This window comes from Lepeophtheirus salmonis, chromosome 4, assembly GCF_016086655.4.
Source record: "Lepeophtheirus salmonis chromosome 4, UVic_Lsal_1.4, whole genome shotgun sequence".
NCBI lineage: Eukaryota > Metazoa > Arthropoda > Copepoda > Siphonostomatoida > Caligidae > Lepeophtheirus > Lepeophtheirus salmonis.
In genome coordinates this window covers 32,215,673-32,228,351 of record NC_052134.2, presented here as the reverse complement: position 1 = coordinate 32,228,351, position 12,679 = coordinate 32,215,673, and the positions used below count along the sequence as shown (strand labels likewise).

Genomic DNA, 12,679 nt, shown 5'->3' with positions numbered 1-12,679 from the left:
ATTTATGACCAACCCTTTCATGGATGTGGATATAAGTGAGATTTCAGGACAGGTGGCTGAACTTTCTATGTTGATTCAGTGGAAATGGAAATGGAGGCTATACACCTTCAAAACAATAGTTTTGCTTGGTAGAGCTAGACAACTATGAAAATATCCACCAAGCAGCCCTGAAAATGTCTGCTTTGATTGGATCTACATACCTCTGTGAGTCAGCATTTTTCTAACATGACTATCCTGAAATCAAGGGTCAGAACGAGACTGACAGATGAATATTTAAGTGGTTCCATCAAAGTAAACTTAAGTTGATAAACTCCAGCATACACTTCTACAGTGTCAGTCATCTTACTTGCTAAAAAGCTGAAATCAAACACACACACAGTCACTCATTTGCACACACACACACCTTTACTGAATTGACCCGAGCTGTTTTTATTGAACATGAAATTGTTTTCTTTATTTCAATTTCGAAATTTAGAATATACTGATATGTTGATTATTTAAGAGGTAGTGAAATATAAATTATTAATGTAAGTGATCCCTGATAGCATTTCATTTCCAGATTTTTTTGAGCGTGTAAATATTTTTGGAAGTGTCGACATGTTTAAGATTGATAAGTAAATAAGTAACAATATACATGTATTTTGTACTACTACTACTAATATTTTTGTGATGTTTTAATACAGAATGTGAGATGTGTAGAGTAACATATTGTAAATGTCAGGAAAAGAAAGCTTATTAATTTTGTTTGCTCGAAATCAGCGATAAGAATAAATGTTACAAAAGATTAATGGCTATTGGCCATTTTTATTATGTAAAAGTAGCTCGAAGAGGAAAAAAGATTGTACACCTCTGTTTAAGTGTATCCATCCTGGATACAGGATGAAAATATTACATCTTGAAAAAATAATAAACATTAGTCAATAACGAAAAAGCTCGCAATTATATAAATATACATATATAAAATTACTTATTGAAACAGTGTTATTTCTTTTATCAAGGAGTAAGACGATAAAATAATGATTTTTCTAACATTCAAATATCCACACATCAAGACAGACAAATATATTTTACTATTCAAGTAATGTAATTTACTCACGTTCTATCCACATAAAAATAATTTATCAATAAAAAGTTTATTGGCCTGTATATTTACTTTGACTAATATATATTAAAGAAAAATACCTTTGGGTTATTAAAAACATTTCAAAAGTCTTTGTAATTCAATATATGCTAAAAAAAAAAGAAATTGAATGTAGTTGTAAATTTTGAGCCACAAAAGAGATTTCAGATATGTATTAAGAGCATTCCGCATATTTTGTAAAAAATGGCTAGAAAAACGTGGACTGTTAATTAATGTTTATTTTTTCATTACTATAAAAAGTTTTAGTAATTATTTTGTAATATTCTGTTTCTGCCGTCCTTTTAACATAATAAGAAAACTCAAATAAGCTAATACCTAATCATTCCATCATCATGAGCGAGTAACTAACAACAAAACAGGACAACGAATATCTCCTAGATACTGGAGTTGATGTGATGAAGATTGCGGACATTGTTATGTGTTCTGAGGCCCTGGTTTTTAAGTTGGCCAAGAAGAAAAAAAATGGAGAAGTTATACACAGATAACATGGCTCGATTCTGGTACAAAGAGAGATGTCCCCCTTACTCATCCCATTTGAATCCACTGGACTTTTCTATTTAAGGCACTTTGGCTTGAGGGAAACCAACAAGAACATTTATGTTTTCATTATTTATGTATGTTATATTAAAAAAGCAAAACTAGTTTATCTGTCCGGATGTTTGTAGAGGCATCCTTTTTGAGCGTCTGTTTCATATTTTAAAAACTTAGAGACTTCTATATGAACAAAATAACCGGATAACAATTATCAAAAAAATCATTTTCATTCATATTTTGGATGCTAAAGTACATTAAAGAATAAAAGAAAAGGGGAGTGCATTAGAGTGTACAGTAATGCCAAAAGTTGGGAATTTGGTATCATTATACATTTATTACTTTACATTTTATTCGTTAGAAAGAAACTAATCTTCAAATTTCCAATAAAAAGGTCTTGAATGGACACTTTTCTGTTTGAAAATCTGTGATTTTATCAAGTTGTTTCTAGAAAAAAAATCGAGCTGAGTCATGATACAGGATTATAGTATTGCAGATCCAAAGTATATATGTCAAGAATATTTTAAGAAGACTTATCTAATTACCCTTAAGTTATGAGTATTTTATTACTAAGGATATTGCAAGTAACTAAATAGGCTTTTTGGTACCACATACTACGTACAGATGTTTTGATACCTCTTTTCATTTTTACTTCTCAAATTTCGTTGTTGTTTTTAAGTGTTAAGTGTCTAATATACTATTAAAGAATATAATTTAAGGTTTCATTTATGCCAAATAAGAAACCTTATTTACTTATTTATAGTTTTGGAAAAATAAATTTGGACTTTTGAATTCTTAAAAATATGACATTTTATGATATATTCAACATTGACGTCAGTTTTTTAATCATTGTTACTGATAATTTATTCATCCAAAACGGCAACCCTTTGTTATCTCTGACATATGGTAGGATTACATAAAAAGGGTAAGAGAACCAAATTGGGTGACTAGAGACCAATACCCCTTCAAAGAAGATTCCTAGGTTAGATGGAGTTATTCTAATACTATAATGTTTACGAGTTATACTTAATCAGTGCAACCCTATTTGAACAATGAAAGGAACATTAAAAATAAAAATATACAAAAAAAATGTTGGTAAGTTTGATAGACACCTAGGCATGGGCATTTTGCAGATTGCAAGCTGGTTGTGGGATTTTGATTTCTAGAATTAGAGAACCAAGACCCTTGTTAACATCAGCTCCCTGATTTAGGAGGGTTAAAAAGTATTACTGCTATACTTTTAATATTTAAAATAGATGCAAAGAAAATATTGTAAAATTATATTAAAACATATAAATAATAATTTTTTCATTGTGATACCATACAACTAAAGGACATTATTCAACAAAATGGTTTTAATATGTTTTACACGCTTTTATTTTATTTCTGCTATATGTATGCTGTTCCTTCCGATACTAACTCATCTTACCGTCTTCAATTTTATCTCCTGAACTTATATAGATACATACTTGTGATGCACGGGTTTGTTAGACAAAATAATAAACACAATTAAAATGATTAAATACAATAATTCAAATACGAATAAGTTTGAAAATAATGAAAGAAAGTAGTAAAAAACTACCAAAGGAATAATTTAATCGTAGTAGTAGTAGTATGTGAATTGTACGTCAATACACTTAATAGAGTCGAGGTTGCGTAGATTTATAATATAATTAGGGGAGCTAATTCGAATTCAAGAGATCAACAATGATCCAAACAATGATTACAAGAAAAGAAGCTGATAAACCCATATTCCAGTCATATTTTTTTTTGTAATGTTCTTTTAATTGGTTGGATGGAGTTGCACTAATTAAGTATTAGTAAATATTATAGTATTACAATTACTCCATCTAACCTAGGAGTCTTTTGTGAAGTCCATATACAAACACAAGTATTATATATTTCTTTCTATACATTTTTTGTTATTGAGGTAACGCTGTGTAAGATGACAAAGAAAAAACAAAAAAAAAAAAAAAAAAAAGTATAATTGAAATTGACTAAACAAAGACTTTTCTAAATAAGAGTAATATAATAGAACAAAATTTTTTCTTTTATTCTATAAAATGTCATTTGAAAGGAAGAAAATGATTTAAAAAAATAATTTAAACTTTTTTTTTTTTTAAAGTGGTTTTCAAAGTAGTAAAACACATAATATACTTATTGAACATATCCTTTATGAGATTCACCTCTGGTATGGCTCAATTATATTTCTGTTTGTAAAGTATTGCACAAGAAAATCAGCTTAAACCCTGTATTAACCTAATTTATGTCATGGATAATTATATTATGATTTAAATGCATAATGACTAGAAGAGTTAATTGTATTCATTTAAAAAAAATATATATTTTTTAAATATGCATTTTTGCAATTTAAATAACGTTTTAAAAAAGTTTAAAACACAGTACAAATATAAGAGAGACTAACATTGATAGAAGGGAGTATAAAAATTTAGTACTGAGGTCCCTGCACCTAAATGTTACTCTTTACCTTCATTAATTGGCCATTTTGATACTTAGATAATAAAATATATAAAAAGTATTATTCAAAAATGGTTATATTTTAGTTTAATATATTATTTGGCATTAAATCATATGTTTTATCTATACTTTTTGTCCAAAAACTACGCAAACTCATCAAAAAAGGCATTTTGGAAACACTTTAAGGCTCGTATAGAACATACTTAATTCCCTAAAAAAAGAGAGGATTTTCAAGCTTCTCTCATCTTAAAGCATGGGACAACATGGGGACCCATATCAAAATTCAAAAAGTATATTTTTGAATAGGTTTAACGGTACAATCATATTTTATTTCTCATTTTTTAATAAAAAATAATCAATTTAGCAAATAAAAAGATTGATTATTCGTCTAATGTGATTATTTATAATAAATTGCTTTATTACGACTTATAGCAGATGGGATGATTTTTTTTTTTTGTTACACTTTTAATTTAGAACTTTATACAGATGTATTTCAGTAAACAGTTGTAATAGGGTATGTCAATAAAATAAAGATAGATACTATGATGTCTTCGCTACCTTTATCATCGATGTATCCCCCCTTGATAGGAATGATGACCTCCAGGCGGCCATGGAGGACGTTGCACCTATATTTCTAAGACTAGTGCTGGTTGACGGTGTCCTTGAGGTTGTTGATATTTGTGTGATGGACTGTGCAGGCCTTGGACTCAACATGCACCCAAAAAGGGAATTCCAATGGATTGGCATCTGGTGAGGTGGGGCCACATTTACTTTGGCCAGAAATATTTTTCAGGTTTCATTAAATACTAAAATTTAAAACTCCAAACACTATACCTGTGCAAGCTCTAACCATGAATCAAACCATATGTCTCCATTTTTTAACAGAAGGATTTTTTTTTAAATTTGTCATCTCAATATTTCGAAGAAAAAAAAATACATTTTAAGAACATGTCTTATGTACAATAATATCTTACATTGTTACTTTGAGGCTGTCGGAAGATTAGGATATTATTATCATAGATGAAAAAAATATGTTATAATAAAAAGCTTTTTGTAGTAGCTATGTTTTTTTAAACTTTCTGACGCTGTTGAAATTATTCCTGAAGAAAATAAATCATAAAAAAACTTATAATTTAAAACTTATAAGTATAAATAATAACTGGTGCGTGAAGGACGAAGGGTAACTCTCAGAATTTGTTGATGATGTTGTATATATGTTATACTAGAAATAGAATTAAGGATTGACATCGGAGTAAATCATGCCTATATCATTGCCAAATTTACAATTTCTTGTTGATCTCTCGTTGTATATATGTTTACATACTCACTAAGGTAAGGAGAAGGAGATCACATTGAAAATGGTCAAATTAATTTAGAAAAATAAATTTTTTTTCAGAAAATACTTCTATATATAATTATATAATTATTATAATATGTAATATGAATGTTTCATTGTTTTCGAAAAGGACACTGATAATTCTAATTCTCTTGGATTCTTCACACTATATCAATCCAGTTTAGTCAGCTAATCTACAAAATCTCACCATCGCAAAACCACCCTCCCCCCTCCAAAAAAAACAAAAAAACAACACGATTATTATTGCCTCTTGTATCCGTAGTAGTATTATTATGAATATAAATATGTCACATGATCTTAACACATCATTATTTATTTTTGACAATATATAAATAAATTTGTAGGATCCTTATAGAAAAAAATATTTTTTTTTATAATATGACAAATAAATATAAACTTGAGTAAATTATAAATATGAAATACAATCCACCCATATTAAGTTCCTTAAAAAAAGAATCAATAATTTGAATGCAATCATTTTCATCGATTAAAATATTAGGATGATTAGATGAGCTAAGTATATCCGTACAACATTCATTTACTCCTAAAATTGGTTTTGCAGGAGCCCTTGCTATTTCCATAATGTTTCAAAGCTGCTGTATTAGAATCATAAGAGAACTCCAACGATATATTGATATACTTACTTTAGTTTGTTGAATAGATTGAGGAAGAAATAAGACTTGATGAGAGAGTTGATTTGTATATATGATTTCGGATTATTTTTGTTAAATTCGGACCACTTTTTTGAGAATGAGCTTCCATGTGTTCATCATGGTTTTCATAAGATGGAAAAACTAAATGTTTCCTATTTATTAGGTTATTGTATAAATTTTTGAAAATATAGATTTAATAAAAATATCTTTTCTTTTGAGATGGAGAACGGATTTTCAAAATGGAGGTGGGAAAACCCCATTCCTAATCTGTTATTAAAAAATTAATGATTGATCGAATGCCCATCATTCAGCATGGTGACTAGTCTAGGCCCGAAGTCAGTAAAAAGCTTAAGAACTTTGAAGAACCATTTTTTCATGACTTTCGAATCAATTATCGATAGAGGAACGGGTGCAACTACGTTGTCGTTTACTTACCTAGGACAATTTTAAACATAAAACACAACATTTTTTTAGTCAATCAATTATCCTCACATCCGTAAAATTTTCCACCCGATAATTCAACTCTTTGAGCAGAATAATTATGATGATAACGGGACATTTCTGTCCTTAGCATCGAGCAAAGCTACTTTACTACTCAAATAATCAGATGTTGAGTTATCTATTCCTACTTCCATTGATAAAATTGTAATGTTCTACGAAGACCCCTAACAGACGGAAGTAACGGACCAGAGTAAAGCTAATGAGAACACCTTTGGATTGGGGGTACAATCATACACTAAAACATATATTCTATAAGGGATTACACTTAAAAGGATGTACATACATATATCTATTAAAATATATCAGCTCGTAAAACAAAAGTTACATTACTATCTATTTAAAACAAATCCCTACGTCATGAGCTAAAAGTATATAAAAGACAATACATAACAAACATGCTGGTGAGTCTTTTGATGAGTTTTTGATAAAGTAATTTAGCCAGACGAAATTATTTGTCGATAAAAAGTCGGACTTGTTGTTTGCCATAGCACGGATATTCCTAAAATTTATGGTGCATATATCAAACCATATGGAGTTTTTGAATGAAGGAATAACTGCTCTTGTATAAATTCAAGATGATTATTTTTTCTTAATGTCCCTTTAATTGGTCCGATGGAGTTGCACTGATTAAGTATAAGTAAACATTATAGTATTACATTTACTCCATCTGACCAAGGATTTTTTTTTTAAGTTATCGAGGGCATCTATGGCATCCTCTCAGATAAAGAATTACTCCGTTTCTTCTTTATAACTACACAAATAGGATAAAATATTGTTCACATTTCGATCCTCAGGTTCAAGTTCATTAGCAAGAGATCATCGCTTGACTTTAGTGCTTGACTTACAACGAGGACAGTATCAATGTATTTCGTATGATCTAAAAAGTAAAAATTGATTGTTTTAATTATATAGTTCATTTAGAGTTGTTGAGACAGAGTTATAAAAACATGATAAGACTCCATAGCCATGTAATAACTTGTGAAGTGTGACTCAATCATCAAAAATAGTTATAATTGCAAGCACTCCATGGTACTTCGTAAGGGTAGCCCTAGTAGTAAATGAAATATTTATCATAATGACTGAAGGGGCTGAAACCCTAGAGCCCCGCACTACACTTACTAAAAAAAGTGCATAATAGGTACACCTCCACAGAGAAATTGCTCAAAACATCCAGCATCCTTCTTCCCCATCACTATGGGGATCCCGCACGCTGTTGATCTGGCCCTGGAGCATGGAGCTCACCAATTGTTGGATGTAGGAAGAACATGACACAATAATAATTAAAATTTTACCACTCTTCTTCAATTATAAACGAATAATCTCTAATAAAAACCTCAGGATACTTTTAATGAATAAATAAAAAGGAAAAATAACATGGATCTACTAAGGTAGTGAACATCTCTATAGTACTTCTTTGGTCTAACTAACAGATGATTACCGGCCTTTTTTCTTTGTTTCTTTTTGAACATAGCAGCGTATAATATTATTTTCGTCTATTAATATTATGTCACTGCACCATGCAAATGCTACCTTACCCCTTAATTTGTGCTATTCTTTTGATGCATCTCTTCTTACGCATGTTATAAAAGTTATCTTCCTTTCTCTTATAAATTAAATTAATGAATGTTTATATCCTGTATTTTCTCATGAAGCATTTTAAGTATTAATAGTTAATTACAGTTTAATTTAAGTATTTTTTAACGAACTAACTTTTTGTGGTTGAAAATATGAAAAGTATTTTTTTAAATTTTAAAACTCAATTAGTGGCAAAATGGTGGATTACCGATAAGTCAGTGAATTTCTAATAAATTTTAGCCAAAAAATGACAATAATTAATTTACAGAAGAGTTTTGCTTCAAAAAAGTTTAGTTCAGCAGTAATAATTATTAAATTTTAATTACTTAATGCAGAAATTGCTCAAAATAGGGATGCTAAAAATTTTAAACTTCATACTATAGTTTTTCAGTCCTATATATATTATCCTTAAACATTTCAAAATGTCACGTCAGATTGAAACTCAATCTAATGAATTGAAGTTCAATCTAACTACTGGGAAGGATTTGTAAGGTAAAATTACTGGAAAAAAATTACCCAGGATGTAAAATTACTTTACGTTACATTTAACATAATAAGTAATGAGTTGTTCAAAAAGTAGGATTAAAGCGGCGCATACAAGTCCTCAGCGTTACGGAGAGCTTTTAGTGAGCAGATGCGCTTTATGCTAATATGTTGGCTTCTTAATAATAAGGTTTTTGAATGGAACGCAACATTTGAATGGTGTTCCATGAACATGAATTCAATGAACGGAACACTGAACAGAACGGTTTTTTTAAAACATGAAACGCTGAACATGAAAAATGAGATTTTAGCTTTCTGATACAATAGTAAGTCCTTAGAAAACATTCAGGAAATCAAGGTTTATATATATTTTTGTACTTTTTAAATATGATTAAAGGTCTGATAAAGCAAAGACGAACGTTTGGGAATGGGGGAATGATTGTAGCCTCTCTGCCTCCCTGAGGATCTCCCTTTTACCGTAGGCTACGAAAAATCGAGTTCATCAAGAACAACAGTGTGATGAATGAGTGAGGTATATTTATTATTAAAAAAGAAACAATAATAAGTTATTTCTCGAAATGGCCGCCCTCTGCTGCCACCATGCCCTACGGCCTGGGCATTAAAGCTGTGTACATCTTGACGTATGTGGTCCTCATCTCTAGGCAGAGGTCTTTAGCGCATCCACATGGGGATGGGCGACGGTGCAGGCCCTATTTTCGATGTAGAACCAGATACCATAGTATCGAGAGGATTCACGTCGGGAGAGGAGGAAGCCACAAAGTGTGTTCCCAGAAATTGAGAAAAATATTTCCTCGGGTCATTGCTGCATGGTCCTGACCTTATGCTCCAGGGCAGAGTTTGGTGGAACACATAGTTTCCCTCTGGGTAGTTGGACTTCACCCACGGCAAATCCAACTCCTTGAGGGAATTTTGTACTCCTTGGCCTTTTGGTAACCAATAAAGGGAAACCTCTTCCTGTCTGATACATAGACTAACACATATAAACATAGATTCAAATAACATGAGCTACCAATATGTAAAAAAACCCAAAAATTAATTAGGTCAATTCTGATCATTTGAATAATGTTTAGGAGAAGAGCAGATTAGCTGTCATTAGATCCGAAGTGAGCAGCTTTGAGATAATGGAAATAAATACAAATCCCACTCCGTATCTAACAATGATACCAGCAGAAATTACAACGATGTCGATCTTCAATTTTACTGTGACCCCAACATGATTCTCAGCGTTACTCTCCGTCATTCATGAGTTAACAAATTTGAGGTGAATCTTCTTTCCTAAATAATAATTGAGTTATGATAAAAGCTTCAGAAACTAAGAACATTGTTGAGGGTGCCAACAACACAACACTCACATTAAAAAATCCATAGGATTTACAACAAATTTTATTTGCCCTTAGTAATTGTTACAAGTGTTTAAGTATGAGGTAGATCCATAATAACAAGGCATTAAAACAATAATTAATCCCAGATACTAATAAAGTTGCATCCACTGTAAAATGGTATTTTATAAATTATTTATTTACAGGAAAGATAGGATACACCAATATTCATTGGATACATATATACTCTCTTGGGTGTTCGTTTGGATAAATACCCCCGGAGAAAAAGTAACGAAGGATTAAAACTACAATGTTCTAATGTGTTTGTAATATTCATACTTTATTGCAATAAACTGTTCTTTAAGGAGCTCATGTTTTGGCTTTTGATCGACTATAGTTTGTAGGACTTGGTTTCATGGATTGTGAATCATCTGTTTTTTCTCCTCCTCAAATGGTTAATGGATTATTATATCAAATTAAATTATTAGCAAGAAAAATACATCAAACACTGAACATTTCTTATTTTGAGCAATATTAATAAAGCATTTAACACAAATACGAGTATGAGGGCATAAGTATGTATTTTACGGGCTATAAATTTCAATAAACATAATTTATGTCTTACATTCACAGAAAACATAGTTACTTTTATGCCTAAATGGCCATATGCTAGTATATATAAATAACAAAATTAACCATGTTGCTATTTACATAAATTATATCAATATATACATATTATTGGCATATAAAAATAAATAGGATACAAGACAAAATTGTATATTAAAAATAATAAATCCGTCTCATCCTGAATTGATTTGCTTATGATCAAAGGTTTCCTAAGAGATGCAGTAAAACATACAATGTAATATTTACGCTAAACTATCTGGCCACAAAACCGTTCAAATGCTGATAAAGTTCATGATAAAACTAAAAATCGACAATATAGAGGATTTATCGCACTCAAGGCTACAGTGTATGCGCTAGGATACAATAAAATACAAATCTAAAAACTTAGTCTTAAGAAGAAGGATCAAACCACTACTGACGACCCCATACACTTTTGTAGTGGTATTAAAGGGTATCATTCTGAACTCTATACATGCTTTGATTGTGATCATCAAGTTAAATGCAGAGGATGTGAGTAGAATTAGGCCTCTTTTTGCGAAGAGACAAGATGTAAGGCAGGCTATGATTAGAAAATATCTGAAGAAGACAAAAATCGAGTAGAGAAACCCTCGACGTGCGAAGAAGTTAAGAAAGCTATAAAGAGAAATGCAGCACTCAACACAGCCCCAGGACCCAGTTGTTTTACGTTTGAATTCTACAAAAAATAAGTCGACCTTTTAGCACTCATATTACTCTATTTTATATGTGAAGGCAATGCACGTTGGATTTTTTTCATAATTTGCATCTAATGGACATATAGTCCTTATTCCAAAAGTAAATAGAGACCCTGGATATCTGAACAACTACCCTCCGTTAACGATGCAAAATTGTATTGATAAGATTTTCTCGTATGTCTTATCTAACAGAATAAAGCCCATAAAGAGGCAGTTTCTCCATTCTTTTCTGTATGGTTTCTAAAAAAACAAAACATGAACTGTATACATTTATGCTTACAGACTTTCCTGGAATAACGGAAGGATATCTACCTGATGACTATAGATTTTGTTAAAGCTTTTGATACATTATCTCATGAATACATAATCAGTACATTCTTTAGGAAAGGCATCGGGGATTTCATAATACGAATGGTCGGGGTAACAATTTCTGGTTCTTGAACACAAACACTGTATGGAAAGTAGTATGAATCATTTTTCCACAAGGAGGGGGTTAAGCAAGGAGCCCAGAGTGATATTCCTTAAACTTACCAATGTTTTTACCAATTTGTTGTAACTGATGTCGAGCCAGAAATACGCGTAGATTGAAATGTATCACAACCAGATGGTAAAATATAAAGTTTTTTATAATAATTTAGAACTTTTGAGATTTCAGATGCAGTATTCTACCCCATCCTAATCGACTAATGTGACTGAGTACTAAAAATTATAATATGAATTGAAAGTTGATATCTTTGTAAGAAAAAAAAGAGGGTAAGGAGAATGCAGGAGCAAAACAAGTGGAACAAGGAGGACATTGTTAATGACAACAACCTGTTATAACGAGCGTTACATTAAAATCTGAGCACTTTGAATTTAAACATTCAACAAGATATAATTTGCTCATTAACAATAGAATTTCTCAGATGTGTATCTGAGCTCTCTTAATCATTAATGTAGCCGTCCTTAGCGGGAATGATGCCTTTCAGGTAGCGGCAGAAGACATAGCACCCGCTGCTGATGTATTCATTTGTCATGGCGTCCCAACGCAGTGGATTTTAAGTACTCGGTGTTTGGAGGACAGACACTGGAGGCTTCCCCCTCCAGTGGCCACAGAAAAGAAAGATGTAGTCAAGGGGTTAGCGTCAGGACTGAAGGAGGACCAAAAATGTAAAAAAAAAGAGTTCACAGGAACTATAAAGAGTTATTCAAAAGAGTCTTGCAACGGAGGCGATGGGTTTCTTCCATTAATGGTGCGAAAAGTGGCCTTTCCACCCTCACAAGGCTCTTTCTGTTCACTT

General features: G+C 31.2%; 1 long non-coding RNA gene across 2 annotated transcripts; it reads right to left on the bottom strand.

Annotated features, from left to right (window-relative positions):
- Window positions 1-6,823: 6,823 nt before the first annotated feature.
- Window positions 6,824-12,093, bottom strand: LOC121115719 (uncharacterized). Of its 2 annotated transcripts, XR_005863651.2 has the most exons (3): window positions 11,931-12,077; window positions 11,712-11,849; window positions 6,824-7,538 (listed from the first exon to the last, which is right to left on the bottom strand). It is a non-coding gene; the product is annotated as an uncharacterized lncRNA (long non-coding RNA). The 2 variants fall into 2 exon arrangements; XR_005863650.2 differs by lacking the exon at window positions 6,824-7,538 and having other exon boundaries at window positions 10,622-11,849; window positions 11,931-12,093.
- Between the last annotated feature and the right edge of the window lie 586 nt (window positions 12,094-12,679).